Here is a 23,930-nt window from a genome sequence, read left to right on the forward strand (position 1 = left end):
TATATTCTTCCCCCCTTTTTTGTTTTTGTTTGTGCTTTTTTTGTTTGCTTTGTTGGTTGGTTTTATTTTCTCCTTGTATTTTTCCCCTTTTTCTTATCATTCTTGTTCTCTTTTATCTTTCCTAATTTTCTCTTCTCTGGTGGTTGCTTTTGTTGATGCTTTAGGAGTCTTGTGTATGTTCTTGTTTTGTTTCTTCTGTTTTGGGTTTTATTTTGTTGTATTTTTTTTCTGTTCAGTAAGCACCTCCACAACAGCTTGCACAATGTGGTCAGGAAGCCTGAGAAGAGACTCCATCCATAAACAGGACAATAATATTCAAGACCCAACTATAACAGGAGAGCCCAAATAACTCATGTAAGGGATTCTCCTAGAGCACCCAACTCAGGAGATCTAAGAGATTGCACCAATGGATCCCACAAAACACCTACTACATAAGACCACCCCACAAAATCTGGGAGGCATAGAAGTTTGATTTAATACATAGAAACACATACAAAGGTTCAGAAAAAATGAGGTGACAACACCCAAGAAAGAAAAAACACCCAAATGAAAGAAAAGGAGGAATCACCAGAAAAGGAACTAAATGAAATGGAGGCAAGCAATTTACCACATGAAGAATTCAGAGTAATGGTAATAAGGGTGCTCAATCCATTCAGTGATAACTACAAACAACTTAAAGATAATTACAAGGAAATTAATGAAAATATTAAGGGACTTAATGAGAACTACACCAATATGAAAAAAAAAGAGGTTGAAAGAATATACGGATCAATTAGAAATGAGGAAAGACATAGCTGAAATAAAAAACAACCTGGAAGGATTTAACAGTAGGTTAGAAGAAGTTGAGGGAAGAATTAGTGGAATTAGTGAATTAGAAGAAAAGGTAGAAGAAAACACCCATTCAGAGCTGCAATTTGAAAAAGAAATTAAAAGAAGGAGGAGAGTTTAAGGGAGCTTTGGGACAACATGAAACATAACAACATTTGCATATAGGGGTACCAGAAGGAGAAGAATCCAAGCAAGAAATAGAGAACCTGTTTGGAGAAATAATGGCAGAAAATTTTCCTAGCCTGGTGGGGGGAAAAAAAAGTCACTCAAATGCAGAAAACACAGAGACACTGCCAAGATGAATCCCAAAAGACCAACACCTAGGCACATCATAATAAAAAAGGCAAACATTAAAGACAAAGAAAGAATCTTAAAGGCTGCAAGAGAGTAATAGACATTACCTACAAGGGAGCTCTCATGAGTCTGCTAGCTGACTTCTCAGTAGAAACACTTCAGGCCAGGAGGGAATGGCATGAAGCATACAAGTTAATGAAAGCTAACGGACTGAACAGGAGTAAGGCTATGATTCAAAATCAAAGGTGAAATAAAGAGTTTTGCAGGCAAGAAAAAGCTAAAATAGTTTATTACCACCAAACCAGCATGGCAAGAAATGCTAAAGGGACTTTTATACGAAGAAGAAATAAAGAGAAAGAGAAAAACATAGGCATAAAGAATAAGAATGTCAATAAGTAAGTACCTATAATAATAACCTTAAATGCAAATGGATTAAATGCTCAAATCAAAAGACATAGGGTAGCTGAATGGATATGAAAACATGACCCATATAAATAACTCTTAAGAAGAAAAAAACAACAAAATAAATAAATAAATAAATAAATAACTCTTACCATTTGCAACAGCATGGATTTCCTGGAGATTATTATGCTAAATGAAATAAGCCAGTCAGAAAAAAATGAGTATCACATAGTCTTACTCATATGTGGAATCCAATGAACAAAATAAACTGATAAACAAAATAGATCCAGAGACATGGAACAGACAGTCGAACCTCAGAGGGAAGGCAGGGGAGGCTGGGTGGGTGAGAAGAGATAAACCAAAGAACTTGTATGCATGTAATGCATAACCCATGGACATAGACAATAGGGTGATGAAGGCCTAGGGACAAGGGTGAAGGCAGGTTAGAGGAGGTCAGTTGGGGGGAAAACAGGGACATATTTTCAACAATAAATGTTTTTAATAAAGAATAGATTTACCATATGATCCAACAATTTCTCTTCTGAGTATCTACCTGAAATTTTTGAAAACAATTATTCACAAAGATATATGCACCCCTACGTTCATTGCAGCATTATTCACATCTAGAGGCCTGGTGCACAAAATTCGTGCCCAGCCTGCACCCTCTCCAATCTGGGACCCCTCGGGAGATGTCCAACTGCCGGTTTAGGCCCGTTCCCCTACAGGGATCGGGCCTAAATCGGCAAACAAACATCCCTCTCACAATCCTGAACCCACAGGGATCGGGCCTAAACCGGCAAACGAACATCCCTCTCACAATCCGGGAATGCTGGCTCCTAACTGTTCACCTGCCTGCCTGCCTAATTGCCCCTAACTGCTTCTGCCTGCCAGACTGATCACCCCCTAACCACTCCCCTGCCAATCTGATCGATGCCTAACTGCTCCCCTGCCAGCCCAATTGCCCCCAACTGCCCTCCCTTGCTGGCCCGGCTGCCCCTAACTGCCCACCCCTGCTGGCCTGGTCGACCCCAACTGCCCTTCTCTGCTGGCCTGATTGCATTCAACTGCTCTCCCCTGCCGGCCATCTTGTGGTGGCCATCTTGTGACCACATGAGGATGGCCATCTTATGACCACATGAGGCAGCCATCTTGTGCGAGGGTGTGATGGTCAATTTGCATATTACCTCTTTATTATATAGGATGGCCAAGACATAGAAACAACCAAAGTGACCCTCATAGATGACGGGATAAAGAATTTGTGATACATATATACAATGGAATACTATTCAGCCATCAGAGAAGATTAAATACTACCATATGCAACAACATGGATGGATTTTGAGAATATTATGCTAAGTGAAATAAGTCAGGCAGAAAAAGTCAAGAACCATGTGATTTCAGTCATGTCCTATCTAATAAAGAGGAAATATGCAAATTGACCATCACTCCACTACAAACAGGACAGTGCCCACAGCCAATAAGGCAGGAATATGCAAATTGAGGGTCACTCTGCGACAAAGATTATGGAGGCTGGGCCGGGACGCTTGTGTCATTGTCGTGACGATGATGCAGGCGTTCTGCCCCGCCCCACCCACATAGGGCCTGTCAGCAGTGGGCAGGTGCAGAAGCTCGGAGCAGCCGGGGCAGGGCGGGATGCCTGCCAAGGTGACAAAGGCAGGCATCCCGCCCCGCCCGGGCAGCACACACAGAGAGCCTGTGGGCCGCAGAGAACCTCTGGGTGGGGGAGGCAGGCTGGCGGAGGGCGGCCTGTACTCCCCACATGGCGGTGACAGCAGCCGTGAGCACGCCAAATGGAGCCTGCAGGCCAAGATGAAATAGCGCCTGCAGCCCATCAGTGCCAAGGAGTGGCTATGTAAGTCCCGCCTCCTGGCCCAGAAGGTGCACAATTGCAGGGACAGTCACCATGGTGGGCCAGATTGACATCTTCCTGGCCGCGCCATGGGGGTTTGCAGATCTGCACAGCCACAAGCCTCCAGTGCAAGCATCCTCTCCTCCCCTCTGGCGTGCGAACGTTCCCCAGCGCGCTGTCATCCACACGCACCTGCAACAGTCCTGGACCTGGACCGTGGCACATGCAAGTCCTGCCCTCCTGCCCCTCAGCCACACTTCCATCAACCCCAGCATGCCTGTGTTCCCCACAGGACATGCACATGTCCCCTCTGGCATGCTCACGTCCTTTGGAGAGTGTCTGGGTGTTCTGGTGCTAAGGGTGGGCGCCTGTAAGATGATAGTGAGAGGGCAGAGTTGTGATGCCCTGTTCCTGCAGAGGCCAGTGTAGCGACGAGATCACCTCCCTGGGGCTAATGCAGGTGCTAAGGCAGGAGCAGGTGCGGACAGACACACCTGGTGGGCGTGGGTGGCCCTCGCTGAGGTGCCTTGGGTCAGTGTTCAAGATCGGGAACCCAGAGGAAGTGAGGAGTTCCGTCCTCTCAGTGAAATGGTGGAATAATCAGGGCGACTGCAGAGGAGGAATGTGCACTTTGGGTGCCAGCACCCATGAGCGAAGGCTGCCCTGACTGAGCCTCCCTCGCTTGGGGCCTAGCACACTCCTGCCGGGCAGCGGGTGACAGGACGTGCTTTCCCAAGTTAATGAAAGAAAACATTGATTCTCCCGCTGCCCACAAAGGTGGAAAGTGCAGTGGGGAGACATGTGGGAGTGAGCGAGGTTCCCTGTCTGGGGGTTCCAAATCCGCCGTTGGTTCCTTTCACCGCTGACTAGAGATATACAGGGTGTCCCCCCAAAATGTATACACACTTTGAATACCTACTAATTCCAATGGGTTTAAGCATGAAAAGAAACAACAATGGAGCTGTCATCTGTTAAAAGGGCACAAACTGGCAGTCAAACATTCCCCAAGGGGTCCCGGATTGGAGAGGGTGCAGGCTGGACTGAGGGCCCCCTTCCCCCCCATGCACGAATTTCATGCACTGGGCCTCTAGTGTAAGATATAAAACTGAAACCAAAAAATGAACAAACAAAAACTCATAGAAACAGACAACATTATGGTGGTTACCAGAGGAGAAGGGGGTGAGAGGGTAGCAAAGGGTAGAAGGTGCGAGTGTATGGTGACAAAAGATTTGACTTTGGCTGGTAAACCCACAATGAAATATGTAGGCAATGTATCATAGAATTGTATACTTAAAACCTATATAATTTTATTAATCAGTGTCACCCCAGTAATTTCTTTTAAAGGCACTAGCAGAGTTTCTCAATGCTGTAAAAAAATTTTTTTTAAATACTGCCAGCCTCAAAAGGCCTCTAATAATCTCGGAAACTTACTCTGCATAGGTGTCTTACTTCATTGGGTTATAATTCCAACCAAATCCCTTATCTCTATCCTGGGCCACTTGCCAATATGCAAAAAAACTATAGTTAAACATTCTCTCACATATTAAAAAGTGTTGTTCTCCCCACTTACCCCTATCCTCCAACTTCTGCTGATCTTCCATCCATTTGTTTCCAGAGTATTCTCTGGACCATTTGTAAATAAACTGTCTTTTACCCCCAACCTGTTATTTATATTGTGGTGACTTCCCCCCCTGAGTTGATGGGTTCTGGCTACATTACACCATTTCTTTTCTTTACAGTCATCTACTAATCCAACAATCAAAATCATCACAGCGTGCGCGCGCGCTCACACACGTACACTCACGCTGGAGGCTAAGTCCAGCAGGTCATAATAGATGCGAGAAGTCCTCAAAAGGTTGAATGGACATATTCAGCAGGGCTGAAAATCTGCATGTTATTACCTGCTGCTGGAACAGCCCAAGGCAATTCCCCTAACCTGATGGTTCTTTATTGTTTACCAGGCCTTACCTTTGATATGTATATCTGCTTTGCTAAAGGGGAAAATGTGGGAATAAAAAGCCATGGGTCTGGACATTTGGGGAGCCCAATTCACTAGAAAGTGGAGCCTCCCTGGCTCCCCCATGCCTCTCAAATTTACATTTCATGTCTAGTCTCAATCCATTTATGTCACAGCCCTTCTCCAAATTCCTGAACCATTAATGCAGAAAGACCCTAGCACACTCATTCATTTTTTAAGGACTTTGGCAGTGATTTAATCTTTTATTTTCATTCCAAAATCTACTGTTATGCTTGCATGGCACCAGTGTTCATATGGAGGAGTTCTATTTTCCACTAAGACATAAACAATCATAAAAGACCTTCACTCCTCTTATATAAAGAAGACAGATAAACTGAAAGTGTATCATTAATAAGTGTATAGTAACTCCAAAGTAATCTAAATGAACTAAATTTCTAAGACAAGCAAGCTCTTCATAAAAAGCAAAGCACAGCAGTTGCCTCCATTATTGGGACTGGGTATTGCTTTGTCTAGTGTGAGTGAACAGAGATGAGGGCCTATCATAAGTAAAAGATTGCTAGGATGAGGGAAAGCAAGTCAAACCTTTAAGGGCAATTGGACTTGGCATGACAGATTGAATACTGGAAGATTCCAAACACAAAATAAGTCTATTGGCCTAACAATTCTATACTGCAGTAACATTGCTGAATAAGTGGTCATAGGACTGGAACTGAGAAGTAGACAGATTTTTATGGTGTTGTTCAGTGCTTGAGTTTCAGAGTCCTGCTACTGTTGAATTTAGAGGCAAATGGAAACTAACTAAAGCTGGAACCCACTTTCCGCCAGCCCAAATCCTGATAATATCAGCAAGATAAGTCTCTCTATGGTGGCAGGGAAAGAGAAATCTCTATAATTTCATTTGAAACCACAGGATAACTGAAACTAATAAAGCTGTGGCTAATCCCCAGCTCAGCTTGACTCAGGGTGGGGATCTTAATGGCCATTCCCTTACCTTACCTGCCTCAGAGAAAATGAATAAATACCCTATCATGGGAAAATGAAATAAAACAAAAAATAACTAGTTCAATCTCCACTGTTCTTTCATTTAAAAACTAGAGGCCTCATCGCCCCTAACCGCCTCTGCCTGCCTGCCTGCCTGGCTGATCACCCCTAACCACTCTGCCTGCCTGCCTAATCACCCCTAACTGCCTCTGCCTGCCTGCCTGATCTCCCCTAACTGCCTCTGCCTGCCTGCATCATTGCCCCTCATATTACACTTTTATTATTATAGATAGTTGCCTTGCTCCAATTTGTAAGGACCTGCTTGTCATAGAGATAGAAAAGTTTTAAGTTTTACTCTTGATTATGGCAATTAACTAACACAGATGACCACCAAAAAGGTGACTTACCAAAGGATGTAGAGCAAATGGTGCTATTAAGTCCTCTTCCGTGAAAACATGCATGTCGTGCATTGTATCTGCCTGGGTACATGAAAGAGTGAAGTTTCTGTCTGTCTTTGCAATCATATGAGTGAATTGTGTGAGACCCCAGCCCAGTCTGGTTTGGTGCTCACAGAATAATAGAGCTTTTTTACTTCTTTGCTCCATTGGTGGAGATTTCCTAGAAGTTGCAGGATATATTCCTTTTAATTTTTCCTCAACACTCTGACTTATGTCTCTCACCTTTGCTTTCCCTCCATCCCCTACCCGCATCAGTAACTTGCTCCTGGCTCACTTCACTCAAGTGCCTAGGAGATCACGCAATGAGTCCACCACCAGAACCACGATTCCCAGCATTCCTGGTGCTCCCCACACTCTCGGCTTCTGCTTCCGGCCCGAGGCCCCTCCCCTCCCCTCCTTCCACATAGCTAGGACACAGATGCTGGGCTCATGTTGCTGGGGCGACACTGCCAGCATCCCGCCTCAGCCACTATGGGAGCTGCCATCTTTGTCGTGGAGTGACAGTTAATTCACATATTACTCTTTTATTAGATAGAATAAAATACCCATGCTTCAATGTCTCTGAATCTATTTTATTCAGAGAGAAAGGGGTGGGGGGCATGAAGAGATTAAACAAAAAATGTATATGCATAACCCATGGACAGACTGACACAGTAGAAGAAAGAATCTGTGAACTCAGATATGAATGCATTAAAAATACTCAAATTGAAACATAAATTAATAAATGAAAAAACTTAACAGAACATGAGACCTCTGCAATAATACTATAATTGGACTTCCAGAAAGAGAGGAGAGAAAGAATGGGACAGAATTAATATTATCCAAAAAAATTTCAAAACTTTTTTGAATGAATGACCCCTCAGATTCAAGATTAGCAAACCTCAAGCAGGATTTAAACAAAAGAAAACAAAAGCACCTAGACACATCATAATCAAATTGGTGGACCTCAGAAAAAAAGAATATATGACAATGGAATGACATCTTTAATACCCTCCAGGAATCTCAGATTGGAGAGGGTACAGACTGGGCTGAGGGACAACCCCCCCCCCCCCCCCCCCGCCTGCCGTGCATGAATTTCGTGCACCGGGCTTCTAGTCTTTAATATGCTTAAAGAAAAATGTTATCAACTTATAATTTTATATCCAGTGAAAATGTCCTTTAATTTCCATATTTCCATGTGAAAAACCCAGACAACACTCTTCAATGTTTCTAAATCTCTACCAATAATCTTCTGCTTTGATAGCACTCTGACCTCAGCTCCCGTAACTTGAAGCCTCTCTAAAATCTTGAATTCTAGTCAATTGTTCTCTACCCACACAGCAGGCTTTTCTTTGAACATGCTCATTTCCTTATTCTTACTGCACTTGTCTCTCTCTACTAATTCCTTCACCATCAATTTTAACTATTCTGAAGATATTTTCATCATAAAAAAGAAAAAAACTGCAGTTGATCCTGTATCTCCTTCTAGAAAAAACAACCCTTTTTTACTATTTCTTAGAGCAAAGTTCTTCAAAAGGATAATCTGCAGGTAATGCATTTATCTCCTGCAATTTGTCTGTCCAATAGCAATGTAACATCTTTTCACACCACACTATTTAAATTACTCTGGCAAAGATTGCTGATGACATATTGTCAAATTGAATTAAAATTTTCCTATATCATCCTAACCTTTCTACAGCATTTAACCTTGTTAACCACTCTTTTCTAGGAATTTCCTCCTTCTTTGACTGTCTCTTCTGGCTCTCCTCTTTATTCTGTGATCATACTTTTTCAGCCTCTTTAATAGTATTTACTTTCCCTTATATCTTCTTTTTTCCTGCTTTAAGTGTTCTGGGTCTAGAAGTATGCTGCCTTCTCTAAGATTTTAACAGGGTTGGTAATAAAAGGTCATGCATTATTTGTCTACACAAGTGTTTGAAAAAAGTCATGACTTTACTGTTAGAAAATAAAATTTACTATTTCTGCTGCAGTGAGTACCAATGATTAAGTAAATCAGAGGGAGATGACTGAACTCACTTTACAAATTATGATTCTCTAAATTTGATAATAGAGATAAAAATATTTTTGCATTCTTATTATTTTAGTATCTATAATAACAAAAATTCTAGTTTCTCTTTAAATTAAATCACTTTTCTGACTGCCAGTTAGACACTTATTAAATTACTATGTTTTAGGACATCCATGAGAATAACATTGAAATTCCTCCAAATTTATTTTGCTGTTGTTTGCTGCACTGATATATATTAAAATATTAGTCTCCATGTCCTGGGGCTACCTATAAAGAAATGCATTCATTCAAATTTACTGTGTTTTGCTACTTGTTTTATATCAATTTTACTGTTCTAGCTAAACCTGCTATAGAAAAATATATTATTTTCAGTGTTTTATTGCCACAACAATGCTGCATAACATTCACAAAATAACAGTGGCATATAACAATAAACATTTATTTTTTGGCTTAAAAATCTATGGGTTAGCTAATGATTCTGTTGGGTCACTCAAGAATCTATTATTACCTGGGAGGGTTGACTTAGGGCTGGCTCTTCTAGGGTGGTCTCAGTGGGGGACACTCAGCTCTCCTCCATGTGCTTTCTCTCCTCCATGTGCTTTCTATCCTCCAAATGGCTAGCCCAGTAAGTGGGGGCAAGTGCCAGGGAGCTAGAGAAAATAGACAAAGCTCCTTGAGACCTAGGCTTAAGAGTGACAGATGACCACTTCTATTGCATTCTGTTGGCCAGAAAGAGTTGCAAAGCACACCACACTTAAAGATGGGAAGGCATAATCAATCTCTCAATGGGAGCAGCTGCAAGATCCATATTGCCAGGGTCTAGATACAAGAAAAAGTGAAAAATGGGGGTTGTGGGGTCCCAGGTTCGATTCCAGTCAAGGGCATGTACCTTGGTTGCAGGCCCAACCCCAGTAGGGGGGTGTGCAGGAGACATCTGATTTATGTTTCTCTCTCATCTATGTTTCTAACTCTCTATCCCTCTCCCTTCCTCTCTGTAAAAAATCAATAAGGTATATTTTTTTAAAGGAAAAGAAAAAAGGGGGTCGTTTATGCAATCAATCTATCACACAGTTCAAATTTATTTTATACTATAACTTGCTTTATAGTTAAATATCCACTGAATATTGTCACTGAGAGGAGTTAGAAGCAAGATTAGGCAGACCAGCTAAGAGATGGAAGAAGGAGGAAATGTTGGACATGACCATTGGAGCTGAAACCACAAAATGTTTTGCAGGAAAATAGGATGTTTTGAGACAAGGATGTTTTTCTTGCAAGTGCAAAATAAAATGTTGCAAAAAGTCCAGGTGTCAGGGCCAACCTGACAGGTTGAACCGGGCTGAGGTAGGGAGGTGGGAATTAAGAAAAGAAAGAAAGACAGGACAGCGGGATCGGGAGGACTACAAGAGACTGTAGTGAGTTTATTAACTCTGTAATGCCTTTTATACAGAAAACACTGTATAGGAGGTCTGTGAAGAGGAATGTACTCTTTGTTCCTCTTAATCTCTAAGGGAGAGACAGAGCAGGACAAATTCTTGGTACAGTAAATCAGGCAGATTCTCAGTAAATAGTTACAGACTTCTTGGCAAGCCATGAAAGGGTTGCTCTCATTCTACTGATAACCGCCATCCAAACAAGTCTGGGAAAACTGTGTGGGTAGGGGGCCAGCCCTGCTAGCCCCTTCAGGTGCAAGAACCGTGTCAGCTTACACCTTGTCTCAAACAGATCCCCCTTTTTTGTTTTTTTCGGGGGTTGGGGTTTTTTTTTTCCTTAGGAAAAAACTAGTCTTGGGTTTTTCATTTCTGTAGCCCTTGTAAAGAGTTAAGTCTAGTTCAAGACCTATATAATATCCGAAATTGGACTGTGTGCACATTTTGTCTTATACCAGCTTTCTCTTTACACATGTACAGATATCCCAGACACATTTCTAAATTTTGTTAAACTTTTTCATGGCGACAAAGGAAACTTTTAATTTGTATACTAGGAGAATGGGCGTCCATATTGGATCACCACGTGTCTCTCCCTTCCCCCATATCCTGGTTACTTCAGGGGAAGCATTAGCAATAGATCTGGCCGAATTTCTTTTTATGCTTAAAAGATAGAAACAGATCTCAAATTTTTTATTTCTTTTTGGCTTTCTGAAGTAATAACTAACACCCAGTTTGGCCAAGATTTGCATTTCCCTGCGAGTTCTCTTATAATTTTTAAACAAGGTATTAAGTAATCTTATTGCAAGTAATCTTATTGTGGGAGAGCAGATAGCCCTGCTCTCTCCTGCCACCTTTGAATTTCTCTGCACCAGAGGCAGTTTCAGCAGTGGAGTTCCACTTATTACAGATTTTAAATTCTATAGACACACTAAGATTCTAATTTGAACAAGAAACAACATTATTTTGTGATCACATAGACTTCAACATTTGCCTCTAAAGGGCATTTTCTCTAAACTCTACTTGTCCCATGCTTTACTCCCAACTATCAATAAATTGCTCCTCCCTTACCTTATCGAGTGCACTCTTTATCTGGAGGAGTTCCTCACCGTCTGCTTCGCAAGTCCTCAGGTCCCTGTTCGGGTGCCAATTTGTCAGGGCAAGCCTGACAGGTTGAACTGGGCTGAGGTAGGGAGGTGGAAATTAAGAAAAGAAAGAAAGACAGGACAGCGGGATTGGAAGGACTACGAGAGACTGTAGTGAATTTATTAACTCTGTAATGCCTTTTATACACAAAACACTGTATAGGAGGTCTGTGAAGAGGAATGTACTCTTTGTTCCTCTTATTCTCTAAGGGAGAGACAGAGCAGAAGGACAAATTCTCAGTACAGTAAATCAGGCAGATTCTCAGTAAATAGTTACAGACTTCTTGGCAAGCCATGAAAGGGTTGCTCTCATTCTACTGATAACCGCCATCCAAACAAGTCTGGGAAAACTGTGTGGGTAGGGGGCCAGCCTTGCTAGGCCCTTCAGGTGCAAGGACCGTGTCAGCTTACACCCGGTCTCCAACATCCAGGAACCAATCAGAGTGCAACATAAATAGACAAAGAGCGGGCTTTTAGTAGATATAAGGGAAAGAGCAGAATGCTTTAACAGCAACCCATTTGGGTCCCCTCCCCAAGTGGGGAGCTTGTGTTTGCTTGAATAAACTCCTGCCTTGCTTGAACTCTGGTCCATGGCTTCATTCTTTGATTTCATGAGACATGACCTGGGAAAGAATTTCTGCTCACCAGTTCCAGGATCATTACCAGTAAATTTGCTTTGTTATATTGTTTGCTACACAAACACACACATCAAATAAATGAGATGACAGATGATAGATGAGAGATAGATGATAGATAGATGAGAGATAGATAGATAGATAGATAGATAGATAGATAGATAGATAGATATAGAATTGATAAGAAGTACTCTATTTCAAGATTTAATTGTGACCTCAATAATATACAATTGCCTGATTTTTTCCCCAGGTATCTTAGAAAAAGACTCACTCCAAGTGTCAGTAAACTGATATCACAAGATACATGGTGACATTAATGTACCTTAGTAAACACAGAACCTGTCTTAATACCAGAGACAGTGCTAAAACCCAGCCTCAGAAGCTGGACTATACTTGTCATTTTGTCATTACTACTGTAGGATCTATGGTTTCTATATACATGACAAGAATCAAGTCAATTCTTAGCCAACAGTCTAATGACACCACACAGATGGCTTCTCTTCTATCATAATCAAGCATAATGTACATCAAGAGGGAGGGAAACTTAATTTTTTTTTGCATATTCTCCATTTCATTTTTGCTTCTATTCCTGAATTGTTTATATCACCAATTTGGGAACAGAAAAATTGTCATTATGGACAAGGAGAGATGGGTTACTTTTTACAAACCAAACATTTCAGATTTCTCCCTGGTAGATTTTTTTTTTAATTTCCCTGATAAACCTTTGCTCCCAGTTCAGAGATGGAGACAGACATTAAAATTATCTTTTTGTGACCATAGCTGTGTATTTGTGTGTGTAGATAGATTATATAAGTATATTTACATGTGTGTACAGAGATTTGCCTTTATCTATTATCTGTTTAACTAGAGGCCCGGTGCATGACATTTGTGCACTGGGGGTAGGGAAGCGGGGGATCCTCAGCCTGGCCTGCACCCTCTCATAGTCCGGGCCCTTCGGGGGATGTCCGCCTGCTGGCAGTCGGACATCCCCCAAGGGGTCCTTAGTGCTGCCTTGGAGGCAGGAGAGGCTCCCCGCATTGTGGCTGCACTCGCCAGCAGTGAGCCCAGATTCTGGCTAAGCAGCGCTCCCTCTATGAGAGTGCACTAACCACCAGGGGGCAGCTCCTGCGTTGAGCGTCTGCCCCCTGGTGGTCAGTGTGCATCGTAGTGACCGGTTGTTCCACTGTTCGGTCAGTTTGCATATTAGGGTTTTATTATATAGAATATAGGGTTTATGTAAGCTTGCTGCTGTTTTGATGTCCTAGTGTTGGACATGAAGAAAAACACAAGAAAGACCATTAAAACCATGATATTAGAATCACTTGGGCTCAGCTATAAATTGTCTGTCTCTGGTCATTTCCTGTGTGCTACAACTCCCAAAGGAGTGGGGTTACTGGGTGAGACCTTTAAGAAAAACATCCCTAAAATGGGCATGTCTGTAAGCTCACTCCCTACACCTCTCTACCTGTTATGTGGGGAAGGGTGAAAGATGCTAATTTGGGACTAGATTATCTAAAAGGAGCAAGAGCATAATCGATATAAATATTTGTGAAAGGTTTTATAGATAAGCCTGGGGCATCACATCACCCATTCCCATGGCAAATACTCACACAGGCACTATTAAACCAACAAATTACCCTGAGACTCAGCACAGCAAACTGCTCCCCATGACCTTGGAGGCCTTAATTACTAACATTTCTCTCACACAAGCCCTTCTCTCCATTCCCTCCACAGAAATCTTGACTCAGAGCTATAGTGCCTCTTACCTTGATTACCATGAATCTTGAAATTAGTGCTCCTGCCTCTGTTTTCACTCACAGTAAGCCACATTGTGAGTTATGTCACCCTCCTGCCTAATGCTCTTCAGTGGCTCCAAGTGCCTATGTAATAAAATCATCTACCACCTCCCAGGCACCAAGGCACTTTCCGCTTCCTGTGTTTTGTTTACACCACCCCCTAATCCTGGATTGCTGCTCACTACTAACCATCCCTGGAAATACCTAGTTCTCTTTCAAGAAGAGACCCAAATACTACCTTTTCTAGAAAGCTTTCGATAATTACTCTCCCTCCCATTCTCTACTCCCCAATAAAATCAGCCACTCCTCTGGTACACAGTCCCTGCAGGACTCCACTGCACTTTGTTTACTACACGGAGGTCTCTCCACAACAAGACAGGGACTTGACAAGACGGGAAAGAGCAGAATGCTGGCTCATCTATCATCTGTCATCTCATCTATTTGATGTGTGTGTTTGTGTAGCAAACAATATAACAAAGCAAATTTACTGGTAATTATACTGGAACACAGGAGTTTATTGCAAGCGAACACAGGCTCTCACTCGGGGAGGGGACCCAAATGGGTTGATGTGATGCTCCAGGTGATTGATTCAAATATTTCAATTTGAATCGATTGAGTCAACATAAGACTTTGCTAAAATAAACAACCAAAAAAAGAGTGTTATTTATCACAAGTATAATAGCATCAACACTGGTTTATTTAATAACACCACATAAAGACATCAACAACAGAATCCCTGTTGATAACCAAATCTATAAAGCATTTAAGTGTTTTCTCAGAGCTAGAAAAAAATAATTTTATTTTCTATAAGTATTATTAAAAATCTATAAATTACAGGTCTTCAAAAATGGAGAAATAAACACATTACAATTAAATTCTTTTCTATACTTTTTAAGAATCTCTTTCTTACTGAAAATTGTACTTTTTCAGAATATAAAAGTGTGCGACCTTCCTATATTCTCAAACCTGAGACTGTGACAGTCCTTGTTAGTCTGGATGCCCCTGAGTGTAGAGCCTGAGACAAAGATTTGTTCGCAGGTAGTTTAATTGAGAGGTGACCCCAGGATGCAGAAGAGAGGATTAGGGAGGATGAAACAAGACCAGAGGGACAGCAGCTTCAGGCAATTGGTGGAGCATCCTGCCAGAACCTTCTGAACCTTATTGAGATGGTGTCAGAACTGTCTGCTAGGGGAAGTGAAGGGAAATATTTATTCACTAGAGGCCCGCTGCATGATATTCATGCAAGAATAGGCCTTCCTTCCCCTAGCTTCGCTCCCGGCCACCCAGGAGCCTGCAAGTCCTCGCTCCAGGCCAGAGCACTGCTCCTGTAGCTCCCTCCCCTGTCCCCACACCCCCTGATAGCAGGCGTCCCGCCCTTCCCAGCCACTCCGCACCTGCATATGCAAATTAACCCACCATCTTTGTCGGGTTAATTTGCATACTCACTCCTGATTGGCCGTGGGCGTAGTGGAGGTATGGTCAATTTACATGTTTGTCTATTATTAGCTAAGATTGGCTTTTACCCCTATTGGTCAAGGGGGAACCCCTCAGGCAATAACTCCCCATTAACTCCTCCCCACCCCCAACAATACTCACACTTTCTGGTTGTTTATGCTTGAGTATGAGCCAGTTCCCAGGGTTGGGTATCCCACCTAGGGAAGCTCCAAGATTGTTAGGGACAGGAACTTGTCAGGTGCTGAGATGATTATACCATCAGATTATACCTGAACAGAGCTGGTTACTAAAGTCATACCTGGAGTAAAATGAAACTGAGATGATCATTCACAAGCTGTGCTTGATACACTCAGGATAAATGGCTCCACTCCACTCCCAGTTTCTAATGAACTCAATACACACAGATAATACATTACAATGCTTATGTTTTTTATTTAAACCTTTATATATAATATTCTATCAGATATCCAGAAACCTACTGTAAAATTTCCTATTATTGCTGTCTCTCCCAAATATAACCCTCTCCTTCATTAACATAATGCTGTCTAACCTACACAAGAAATGGAATGGAATATTTATTTATTTATTTATTTATTTATTTATTCAACCAGTGTTTATTATGCATCAAACATTTATTGGAAATACAACAATAAACAATGCATAATTTCCACTCTCACCATCAAGGACAGGAAATAGTAAGAAGCTCTGCCATTTTGATGGAGCATCAGTTCTGTACTAGCTGATGAGTGGACTCACAGTGACCAAGTACAGAGGAAACTCTGTCAAAAATGTGTGGTGGGGGAAATGGGGCTCTGGATATAATTCCATTAGGAAATTATGTATGAACTTAAATTTGGAGAATAAATTTAAATTAGCCAAGTTGGCAAGAGGAAGAAATAAATTCTAGACAAGAGGCACAGTTAGCATAGGAGTAGAAGCAGGAGAAAAACTGATTGATCTGTTCTAAAAACTACAATTGGGTCTGTTCAAAAGAAGCCAAGGGGGCATGGGAGCTGACAACATGAGATGAACATGAAAGGGAAAATTATGAAGGGCTTTGTATACCAGACCTGGAATTCCCTGAATTCTTTATAATCTTTAATACTCAGGATGGGGGAGCTCTAGATAGTTTCACATGAAAAATCTATATCTTATATATAAAGTATGGTTTTAAAAAATGAAGGGATAGGAAGATCAGTTAGGAGGCTATTGCCAATAGTTGATATTCACCCATTTGGCAAGCATTCATCTAAGAGTATATTAGTGAAAGGAAGTGGGTGGCAATGGTCATAATCGTGATGGTGATGGTAATAATGATAGAAATGATTATGGTACTGCTTCTGCTGGTGGTGGTGTTGGTATGATGGAAGTGTTGGTAGTAATGGTGTTTATACTTGTGGTATTAATGGAGGTAACACCTACTTTTACATAGCACTGTCTCTGTGCCAGGTAATTTCTAAGTACTTGACATATATTTAACTCAATTGACACTCACAACAGAGCAATTAAGTAGACACTTTATTATCTTCCATTTTACATGTGAGGAAATTGACAATCAATCAATAAAGATCAAAGTAGGATAACATTATAGAGAGTAACTTTTTTGTTTTTAAAACAGTTTTATTTAGATAAAATTAAAATACAATAAACTTCACATATTTAAGGGTAGAAATTTAAGGGTAGAAGTTTTGGCATTTGAATACATATTTGAAACTATCACCACAACCAAAATAACAATATTTTATCCCCAAAAAGTTTCTCTTGTACATTTATAATTCCAACCTCTACCCCTCAAATCTCCAAGGAACCACTGTTCTACTTACTGTAACTATAGATTAGTTTGCATTACCTAGGTTTTATATAAATTGAATTATTCCATATGTGCTATTTTTGAGATTCATATATGCTGTAGTATGCATCTATAGTTTATTTTTTTAACTACACATTTGGAATTCTTACATAGATGTAGGGCTGATAATCTCTGCCTTTTAGTTGGAGTGTTAAAGCATTTACATTTAATGTGATTATATTTTTCAATTACAGTTTACATTCAATATTATTTTGCATTAGTTTCAGCTATACAGAATTGTAATTAGACAATCATATATTTTTCAAAGTGGTTCCCCTGATATTTCTAGTAATAACAAATAGTTATTACAATATTATTTACTGTATTTCCTATGCTGTAATTTACATCCTGTGACTATTTTGTAATTACCAATTTGTACATCTTAATCCCTACACCTTTCTTATCCAGTCTCCAAACCCCCACCCCTCTAATAACCATCAGTCCATTCTGTGAGTCTGTTTCTATTTATTTGTTTGTTCATTTATGTTGTTCTTTAGATTCTACAGACAGGTGAAATCATATGGTATTTGTCTTTCTCTGACTGACTTATTTCACTGAGCAGAATACCCTCTAGGTTCTTGGCTGAATTTTATTCCATTGTATATATGTACCACCCCTTTTTTATCCACTCATATATTCATGGGCAGTTAAATTGCTTCTGCATCTTAGCTATTGTAAATAACACTACAATGAATGTAAAGGTGCATATATTTTTTGAATTAGTGTTTTGAGTTTCTTCATATACATACCCAGAAGTAGAATGACTGAGTCAAAAGTCAGTTTTATTTTTAATTTTTTGAGGAACATCCATACTGTTTTTCATAATGGCTACATTGATCTGCATTCCCACCCACAGTGCACAAGGGTTCTCCAATACTTGTTTGTTGATGTATTAATGATAGCCATTCTGACAGGTGTGAGGCAATATCTCATTGTGATTTTAAATTGCAGTTCTCTAATAATTACTGATGTTGAGAATCTTTTCATATATCTGCTAGAGGCCCAGTGCATGAAATTTGTGCATGGGGGGAGGGGGTCTCCTCAACCCAGCCTGCACCCTCTCCAATCCGGGACCCCTTAGGGGATGTCCAACTGCTGGTTTCAGCCCAATTCCAGGGATAGGGCCGAAACTGGCAGTCAGACATCCCTCTCACAATCCAGTACCTCTGGCTCTTAACTGCTCACCTGCCTGCCTGCCTGATCTCCCCTAACTGCACCCCCCCTCCACTGCCAGCCTGATCACACCTAACAGCTTCTGCCTGCCAGCTTGATCACCCCCAACTTCCCCCCAGCCGGCCTGGTCACCCCTTAGTGCCCCTCTCTGCCGGCCTAGTCACTCCCAACTGCCCCCCCTGCTGGCTTGGTTGCCCTTCATTGCCCCCCTCTTCCAGCCTGGTTACCCCTCACTGCCCCCCGTCAGCCTGATCCCCCTCAACTTCCCTCCCCCCCCCCCCCGCCAGCCTGATTGCCCCCAACTGCCCCCCCTGCTGCCCTGGTTGCCCCTCACTGCCCCCCTTTGTCGGCCTGGTCACCCCATGCAGCCTGCTGGTCAGTCGTTTGGTCATCCCTTGCTAACCCCCCTGCCGGCCTGGTCGCCCTACACAGCCTGCTGTTCGGTTGTTACTGTGAAGGCATCATGACCATTTTGCATATTACCCTTTTATTAGTATAGATTGGCCATCTGTATGTCCTCTTTGGAGAAGAGTCTATTCAGATCCTCTGCCCACCTTTTAATTGGATCAGGGGGATTGATATGGAATTGTATGAAATCTTTTTAAATTTTCAATATTAACCCCATAAAGAATGTATTATTGGTGAATATCTTCTCCCATTTAGTAGACTTTTTTTGTTTCATTGATGATTTCCTTTGCTGTGCAATAACTTTTTAGTTTGATATAGTCCCATTTGTTGATTTTTATTTTGTTTCACTTAAGAAGATATATCAGAAAACATTTTAATAAGAGAACTGTCAGAGATTTTACTGCCTATGTTTTTGTCTATGAGTTTTATGGTATCAGGTCTTACATTTAAGTCTTTAACCCATTTTGAGTTTATTTTAGTATATGGTGAAAGGAGGTGGTATGGTATCATTTTTTTATTTATTTATTATTATTTTTTGGTATGTATCTGTCCAATTTCCCAGCACTATTTATTGAATAGACTATCCTTACCTCATGGTATGTTCTTGCCTCCTTTGTCATATATTAATTGACCATATAGGCATGGGTTCATTTCTGAGATCTCTATTTTCTTCCATTGATATATGTGCCTCTTTATGTCAGTACCATGCTGCTTTGATTACTATAGCCTTGTTTGCTATCAGGTAGTGTGAAACCTCCAATTTTGTTCCTCTTTCTCAAGATTTCTGTGGCAATTTGGGATCTTTGTGGATCTATATAGTTTTTTTATTATTTATTCTAGTTCTAAGAAAAATACCATTGGTATTTTGATAGGGTTTGCTTGGAATCTATAGATTGCTTTGGGCAATATGGGTATTTTATTTTTATATACTTATTTTTTTAATCCTCACCGAGGACATGCTTAGAGAGAGGAAGGGTTGAGGGATAAGGGGGAGAGAGAGAAACATCATTGTGAGAAACATTGATCAGTTGCCTTCCATACATGCCCCAACCAGGGATTGAACCCACAATGCAGGTATATGCCCAGACAAGAAATCAAACCGGCAGCTTTTCAGTGCACTGGCCGACGCTCCAACCAAGTCACTTTGGTCTGTCAGTATGGACATTTTAATGATGTTAACTCTTCCTATCCATAAGCAGGGTATACGTTTCCATTTATTTGTATCTTCTTCCATTTCTTTCTTCAAAGTCTTATAATCCAACAACAGGCCATTTACTTACTTGGTCAAATTTATTCCTAGGTATTTTTTATGCAATTCTAAATAAAATTGTTTTCTAGGTTTCTCTCTCTGATAGTTCATTATTATATATAAACATATCAGTATATAAAAATATAACTGACTTCTGAATATTTATTTTGTATCCTTCTACTTTATTTTTAATTCAATAGTAGTTTTTGGTGGAATCCTTAGGTTTTCGTACATGTAGCATCATGGTATCTACAAATAAAGAGAGTTTTAGTACATTCTTTCCAATTTGGATGTCTTTTTGTGTTCTTCTTCTCTGATTACTGTGGCTAGGATTTCCAGTACTATCTATCTATATATATATATATATATATATGCCTAATATGCAAAGTGTCCCCTCGGGAGTTTCACCGACTGGGAGTTTGATCGCTCGCTATGACATGCGCTGACCACCAGGGGGTGGCGTGGAACAAAGGGAGGTCCTGGCCAGCAGCCAGGGAAGGGAGGCCCTGGCCAGCAGCCAACAGCTGCTAAGGACCCTACCCGTGCACTAATTTCATGCACTGTTGCAAATGGTAAGAATTCCTTCTTTTTTACAGCAGCGTAGTATTCCATTGTGTAGATGTTCCACAGTTTTCTAATCCACTCATCTGCTGATGGGCATTTAGGCTGTTTCCAAGTTTCCAAATCTTAGCCATTTGACCCAGTAATACCACTTCTAGGAATATATTCCAAGAAAACAGAAACACCAATCAAAAAGGATATATGCTCATAGCAGCACAATTTACAATAGCTAAGATTTAGGTGCCACTTCTTTGAATGTTGGACAAAATTTACCTGTGAAGTCATGTAGTCCAGAACTTTTGACTGTTGGGAATTTTTTATCACTGTTTTAATTTCATTAGTTATAATCAGTCTATTAACATTTCATTCAGTCTTGGAACATCATATTTCTAGTTATTTATCCATTTCTTCCAGATTTTCAATTTGTAAGCATATTATTGTTCATGATAATTTTTATAAGCCTTTGTATTCCTGTGGTGTTACTTCTCCTCTTTCATTTCTGATTTTATTTATTTTTGTCCTCTCTCTCTCTCTCTCTCTTTTTTTTTTTTTGACATGACTGGTTAAAGGTTTATCAATCTTATTTATCCTTTCAAAGAACCAGCTCTGGTTTCATTTATTTTTTATATTGTATTTAGACTCAATGTTGTTAATTTTCACTCTGGTCTGTATTATGTCCTTCTTTCTGTTCACTTTGAGCTTTGTTTGATGGTTTTTTATTTAGTTCCTTTAGGTTTAAGTTTAGATTATTTATTTACGTGTGTTGTTTTTTTTTTATTTGTTTCTTCTTTATTAATCTTTATTATTGAAAGTATTACATATGTTATGGAATCTAAGTAACAAAATAAACTGATGAACGGAGTGGATCAAGCGACATGGAAGCATGGAACAGAGTGCAGAATCTCAGAGGGGAGGTGGGAGAGGGTGAGTGGATGGGAGGTAATCAACCAAGGACTTTATATGCATATATGCATGATCCATGGAAACAGACAATGGGGCAGTGAGGGCCTGGGGTTGGAGGTGGGGTTGGGCTGGAGGGAGTTAATGGGGGAGAAAGAGGGACATATGTAATACATTCAACAATAAAATATTAGTTTTTTTTAAAAAAGAAAGTATTAAATATATCCTCTTTTTTTCCCCATTAACTTTTTCCCCCATTACCTCTTCTAGCCTGCCCCACACCCCATTCCAGGCCTTCACCACCCTATTTTCTGGGTCCATGGGTTATGCATATATGCATACAAGTTCTTTGGTTGATCTCTTCCCACCCACTCACCCTCCCCGCCTTCCCTCTAAGGTTAGAAAGTTTGTCCCATGCTTCTATGTCTCTAGATCTATTTTGTTCACTTGTTTCTTGAGGTAGACTTATACTTCTATGAATTTTCCTCTTAGGACTGCTTTTGTTGTGTCCCACAGATTTTGTGTTGTGTTTTCATTTTCATTTGTCCCAAGGTATCTTTTGATTTCTTCTTTGATCTCATTTTTAACCCATTCATTGTTTAGTAACATGTTATTTAGCCTCCATGTGTTTGTGTGTTTTTCAGGTGTTTTTTTTTTTCATGTTATTTCTAGTTTCATTCCATTGTGATTAGAGAAGAGGATCAATATGACTTCAAACTCCTTAAATTTATTAAGACTTATTTTGTGACCTAACATGTGATGTATCCTGAAAAAATGTTTCCTATGCTCTTCAAAGAATGTATATTTCAGGGATGAAATACTCTGAAAATATCAGTTAAGTCCATCTGGTCTAATGTGTCATTTAAGGCCACTGTTTCCTTCTTAATCTTCTGTCTGGAAGATCTATCCATTGATGTCAATGGCATATTAAAGTCCCCTACTATAACTGTGTTACTGTCAATCTCTCCTTTTATGTCCATCAATATTTGCTTTATACAGGGGTGGGCAAAAGTAGGTTTACAGTTGTTTGTATGTGAAAAGACATGCCAGTTATGATTATTACAATAGCTTTATTAACTCAAAAGAATGTCACAATGCAACTGTAAACCAACTTTTGCCCACTTCTGTATATTTATGTGTTCCTATGCTGGGTGTGTAAATCCTTGCAAGTGTTATAATCTCTTATTGGATTGATCCCTTTTTCATTATGTAATTTACTTTTTTGTCTCTTATTGTAGCTTTTGTTTTAAAGTCTATTTTATCTGACATAAGTGTTGCTACTCTAGCTTTTTTTTTTTGCTTGAAATATCTTTTTCCAATCTTTACTTGTAGTCTATGTGTGTCTTTTGATCTGAAATGGGTCTCTGATAGACAGCATATATATGAGTTTTGTTTTCCTATCTACTCAGCTACCCCATGTCTTTTGATTAAAGCATTTAATACATTTACAGTAAAAATTATTATTGATAGGTAAATATTAATTGCCATTTTATTATCTTTTGTTTATATCTCTTTTTTTTTTCCTTTCTTCTTCTTAAAGAAGTCCCTTTAACATGTCTTGTAATAGTGGGTTGGTGGTGATGAACTTCTTTAGCTTTTCCTTGTCTGAGAAGCTCTTTATTCCTTCTTAAATTTTAAATGATAGCCTTTCTGGATAGAGCAGTCATGGTTGTAGGTGATTGCTTTTCATCACTTTGAATATTTTGTGCCAAATTTTTCTGGCCTGAAATGTTTCTGTTGAGAAATCAGCTGACAGTCTTATAGGAACTTCATTGAGAAATCAGCTGATAGTCTTATAGGAACTTCATTGTACATAAGCAACTGTCTTTCTCTTGCTGCTTTTAAGATGTTCTCTTTGTCTTTAACCTTTGCCATTTTAATTATAATTTCAATCCTTTGCTCTCTCTCTTCTCATTCTGGTACCCCTATGATGTTGATGTTGTTACACTTGAAGTTGTCTCAGAGATCCCTTAAGGTGTCCTCATTTTAAAAATTTGTTTTCTTTTTTTTTTCTGCTCTGATTGGGTGCTTCCTGGTACCTTGTCTTCCAAATCACTGATTTGATCCTCTATTTTATCTAATATTTTTATGGTTTCTATGTGGGGTTTTTTAATGTTTCCTATTTTTTTGTTTAAGTTCTCACTGAGTTCATCCATTCTTCCCCTAACTTACTTAAGCATCCTTATAAGCTTTGTTTTGAATTCCATATCTGGTAGCTTGCTTGCCTCCATTTCATTTAGTTCTTTTTGTGGAGATTACTTCTGTTCTTTCATTTGGAGCCTGTGTTTTGTTTCCCTATTTAGGCTACCTCTCTGTATTTGTTTCTATGTATTAAGTAGATCAGCTATGTCTCCCAATCTTGGTAGAGTGGCCTTCTATAGTAGGTGTCCTGTGGGGGCTTAGTGGCACAATCTCCCTGATCACCTGATCTGGGTGCTTCGAGAGTGTCTCTTACGTAGGCATGTGAACTCTCCTGTTGTAATTAAGTCTTGATTGATGTTGGCCTGTCCGTGGGT

At 40.2% G+C, this 23,930-nt stretch overlaps 1 pseudogene across 1 annotated transcript in view; it reads left to right on the forward strand.

Annotated features, from left to right (window-relative positions):
- The first annotated feature begins 3,448 nt into the window (after nt 1–3,448).
- Nucleotides 3,449–23,930, forward strand: part of LOC307097521 (Golgi-associated plant pathogenesis-related protein 1-like) — a 48,667-nt pseudogene continuing 28,185 nt past the window's right edge. Inside the window, exon 1 of the transcript in view lies at nt 3,449–3,764. The product of the transcript in view is annotated as a Golgi-associated plant pathogenesis-related protein 1-like (transcript). The remainder of the gene's footprint in view (nt 3,765–23,930) is intronic.

Source organism: Cnephaeus nilssonii (genome assembly GCF_951640355.1).
Source record: "Cnephaeus nilssonii genome assembly, chromosome: 4".
Lineage (NCBI taxonomy): Eukaryota > Metazoa > Chordata > Mammalia > Chiroptera > Vespertilionidae > Cnephaeus > Cnephaeus nilssonii.